At 25.2% G+C, this 5,162-nt stretch overlaps 1 pseudogene; it reads right to left on the reverse strand.

Annotated features, from left to right (window-relative positions):
* The window catches only part of LOC107647067, a 71,826-nt pseudogene that overhangs the window by 30,306 nt on the left and 36,358 nt on the right, over positions 1-5,162 (reverse strand).

Below are 5,162 nucleotides of genomic sequence, written 5' to 3' on the forward strand. Positions count from 1 at the left end.
TTTGAACTATACTTTATATTAATTAATTAGTAATTATTTAAATTTTATTTTAAAAATATAAAATTAATAATTATTAATTATAGTTATTTAAAGTTAGTTGATTAGAAATTGTTGACCTATACTTTTTTTTTAGGTTTAATTACTATATTATATTGGTTCCTATAATTTTGTAAAATTTTTAATTAGATCTTAATACTTTTTTTCTTTTAATTGAGTCCTTGCACCAAAATATTTTTTAATTGAGTACCTACATTTTTTTTCTTTTTATTTGAGTCCTTGTACCAATTTTTTTTAGATGGGTCTCTATACAATTAAGCCAATTACTATCAAAAGAGACCTAATTAAAAAAAAAATTGGTACAAAGACCCAATTAAAAAGAAAAAAATATAGAGATCTAATAGAAAATTTCATAAAACTATTAAAACCAATAAAATAATTAAACTTTTTTTAAAGTTTTTTTTATCGATCTTATTACCATTTTCTTTTTGCCTTTTTTCCAATTTTAAAGTGAATTCCGTCTAGGACGTCTAACATGACACACCAGTTTTTCATCTGGTTGCAAATCATGCATCCCCTGAAGTAATCAAAGTCAGCAGATTAGTAGATTTGAACCAACTCGCCACAAATAGTGTGCTAAAATTGAAAGAACCCATTAATATTTTTTTTTATGAGTTAAAAAATGCCAATTTGACTCAATTCGTCAAAATAACCAGTTGAATGAATTTGTCCGTTTTATAATTTAGTGTTATATATATATATATATATATTGTCAAAACAAGACATGTCACAATTTGACAAAAACTAAAAATGGCACAGGATGGGCACAAACATTGGATGACACCGTAACAATCACTTTGACTAGAGTTTATATCTATAGTATTTCGAGTAAATGCTTAAAATGGTTCCTGAATTTCAAATCGCTATTTAATTTAGCCTTTTGACTTTTTAAAATAACCAATTAAATTTTTGAAATTCGAAAAAATACGTCTCTATTAGTCCCTTGTAGAAGTGTCGTCTAAACGTTAATGATGTGGCATTCCAATTATATGCTGATGTGTACCAAATTTGAATTTGATTCAAATTGGTACCCGAAATTATTTAATAATACTCAAATTAGTGCATTTTCAATTATAAAACCCTAATCCTCAAATTATTGTCTTCTCTTCTTCAATTTTTCTGCTGTCTTTTTCTCTTTTTCGACCTCTCCGCTATCTTCCAATTCATATTCATCCTGAACTACAACATCAGTGCACTTACCTAAAAACTATTTTAATTGCAAGTTAACGTGGTTGGATTAATTTTAAGTTCAACACAGATTTAAATTATATGTATTCTTGCAGGTTCGTCCATTAAGCTAAAATATATTTTTCACTTTTAAGAAGGTAACAATGGTCATCATCTTTAAGGTCTTAACATCACTTTCTAAGTTTGTCATCCTCCAATTGAACTCATATAAAATTTTTTGTGGAATGGGTGTCGCACAAACTGGTTCTTCACCGCCATCAACCCAATAGAAAAAATTATAATGAATTTCATACTGCAAAGTAAAAAACACAGGTGAATCCAAACTCAAAGTAAAATCATCTTAACATTTTTAGAGCCCATAATCTTACCTCATAGTTTGGACAACTATAAAATAGTTTATCAGGATTCTCTGTCGTCGTTGAGTACTTCATCATTGTCCAAAGTCTGCAATTATAGAAAACGGCATTCTTACCTTTCCTGTTGCACATTCTTTTGCTGCCATAAGGTCTCCCTGCAGAGTTGTTTCTATTTGAGCTACTTTGCCTTTTCTCTCCACCATCCATCATCACTTATGCAGACGAGAAAATAAGATGAATTGAAAAATAATGAAAAAGTCGAAGAAGAGAAGACAGTAGAAAGATCGAAGAAGAGAAGACAATAATTTAGGGATTAGAGTTTTATAATTAAAAATAGACTAATTTGAGTATTATTAAATAATTTCAGATATCAATTTAAATCAAATTTAAGTTTAGTACACATAAACAAACAACTAAAATATCACATTATTAATGTTTAGACAATACTTCTACAAGAGACTAATAAAAATATATTTTTTTAAATTTTAAAAATTTAACTGATCATTTTTAAAAATTAAAAATTAAATTAAATAACGATTTAAAATTTAGAGATTATTTTAGACATTTATCCATAGGATTTCGTTTCATTATTTGTTACAAGCAAGCGGTATTCCAATAAAGAGGTGGCCAAAAAGATTTTTGAAGTTTGTACAATTGAACTGGGTACAATAAAATACTTCGGTCAACGAAGTTTGTAACTAAAGTCAATTGAATCCTTTGACCAAAAGAAAGTCATTATTGTTATCCAATCCACTATTTAGTGTGTGTTTGAATTACAATTTGTAAATGGGAGTTTGTATAGAATTGATTTTGCAAATTTGATTTTAATAAAAAGTAAGTTTGTGTTAACGTGATTTATGTTTGGCAATCTTTATGTCAAAATGGATTATAGTAAAATAAATGTTGTTTGAATTATACTGTTCAAAATCACTTTTAGATGAAAAATTACTAAAAGAGACATCAATTAAAATAATTTTAAATATTATTATATTATTTTATTTTAGATATTTGAATAAATCTTTTTAATTCATTTTATAATAATGTTAATATTTACTTACTAAATTAAAGTAGCATATAAAAATTGACAATATAAGACTTTTTTGACGTCCAACATTCATAATTTTATTAATACTTATGAATAATTTTTTATTTAATTTGTCTTTTTTAATGGGATCAATTAATCTATATTATAATAGAAAATTAAAAAATAACATAAAAAAATGATATGAAAAATATTTATCATATAAATAAAAAATATAATAAAAAACATAAAAATCAAAATATGAAAGAAAGAACTAAAAATAATAAAAAAATATTAAAATCTTTACCTTGGCAATGATGAAAATAATTCTGGAAAAAAAATTTGTAACCAAGAACATACAGAAAGTGTGAAATTATGTGGTTATGTGCATCCTTTTTATAGAAGAAATGAAGGGTACAATTGGTAGATATGGAATAAGTTTCTTATCTAATTTCTCCAAGAATAATTAACTTTTCCAACGTGAACGCAGAAGCTTGAATTTTTAGCTTCACCTAAACGTACGTTCAGAGGTGAAAGCACTTCTGGGTTAGGGGTTCCAAAAAGTTGCCAAACATGACAATGGAACGTTCAAGACATTCAAACGGGCTTTTCTATTTCCCAACGTAAACCCAAACACACCCTTAACTGTCCAACCAAGGATTTAATTTTAAAAAATGAGAAATAAAAAAAAGGAACAAAAAGGTGTATGTTAGAACTTATGGGTTCGCTGTGGATTCCAAGCTGAGTCCATGTGATTAGGGATGGTAATAGGCAGGGCAGGATAAGATTTGGACTCTATTCTAATTTTATTCGTGGATTAAATTTTTTTTTTAAATTCTATCTTATTCTATTTGCAGGTTGAGAATCTCGCAACTCTAATCCTACTTGCACCTTAAACTTTTAAACCTTATTCTATCCGACTCTATCCGTAAAAAAATAAAAAAATTTTAAGTAAATATAAAATTTAACCATTTTAAATTTTATATTAATAAAATAAAAAATAAAAAACTAAGTTCAAATTAAAATTAAAAACAATAAAATTTTAAAAAAATCTAACATAAAATTACAAATAATATGATCATCAACTAGTTTAGTGGTTATTTCAAATTTTTATAAGAGGAAGATTGTGAGTTTTTATATATATATATTATTAGGAGTGCGGATAGGATAGGGTAAGGTATACTCTAAACCCGTATCCTGACCTATCCTACTTGCAGATAAATTCGTACTCTATCCTAACATACTCGTTGCGGATAAGATAGACAACCCTACTTAAACAGATTGGTTTAGATTGGATACTTACGAATAGAGTATATATTGCGAACCCCACATGTAATAACTTCCAGCAACTCTTCAAGGGTTCCATAACCTCCTATAAAACATCAAACAAATTTAACCCTTCATATGATTTTCTTTTCTTAATTTTAAGTGTTTTTTTTATTTTCCAAAATATCTAACAATAATGTATATTAGTTAATGATATTAGTTTATCTAGAATGAGAAATATGTTACCAATGAGGGCAATGAAGGCATCAGCTTATTGACGAGCCATCTCAGCTTTCCTTTGATGCATGTTAGCTACCACTCTCACTTCCCCAATTGGATCACCTGTTATCTGCATTAACTTTAATGCATTATATATTTATGATTATCATGTAATATCTCATCACTAATTATGCATTATATATTGGCCATTAAATATTTAAAATAAAGTATTATTTTGACTATTCTAAATCAATTGATAATGTCATCATCATATATCATGGTTAACAATATAGATATAATTTAATTTTCAACTATACTTAGTGTTAAAAAAAATCGAGAACTATTACTAATATAGAATGCATATATCAAAATATAAGAGGCTGATTGGTTTGACTATTTTCATTTTCGTTTTTAAAGGAAAATGAATATAAAATATAAAAATATGTTGGTTGAGTATTTGAACCTTATTTTTTAGCAAAAATATTTTTAAAAAGTACAAAATTAAAAATAATATTTTTACATTTTCAGCTTTTTTAGATAGAAACTATGAAAATATTTTAAATTCTTCTCTTCTATCTTTGTATCTCACATCAAAATTAAATTCTCATTTATTTACAGTGAAAAACACTACTTTTTTTTCTATTTATTTTCATTGCCCTTTTATTCTGACACTTTATTTTATTTAAAAGTAAAAATTTCTGATTATATTTTTTTAATTGAATTTTAATATAGTGTCAAATTTAATTTTTTTTTGTCTATCTTCAATGTCTTTTTAAATATTTTTTTTTATTATTGTGAAGGTGTATTTTTCAATTTAATGGGAATATGATCATTTTTTTCTTTAAACTATTTTCTAAAATGTAAAAAGTTTAAAAATAAAAATCATTAAAAAAAACAAAAAAAATTTCATAAACCAATTAGTCCTTAAAATACATATTAAAAATAAGTTAAATAATATATGTATTTATACCTAAATATTTGATAATTAATTTAATGACTAATTTTTTATGTGTATAAAATATTTTTATTTAATTTTATTACATTGACTAAAAAAA

The sequence above is a fragment of the Arachis ipaensis genome, chromosome B06 (genome assembly GCF_000816755.2).
Source record: "Arachis ipaensis cultivar K30076 chromosome B06, Araip1.1, whole genome shotgun sequence".
Classification (NCBI taxonomy): domain Eukaryota; kingdom Viridiplantae; phylum Streptophyta; class Magnoliopsida; order Fabales; family Fabaceae; genus Arachis; species Arachis ipaensis.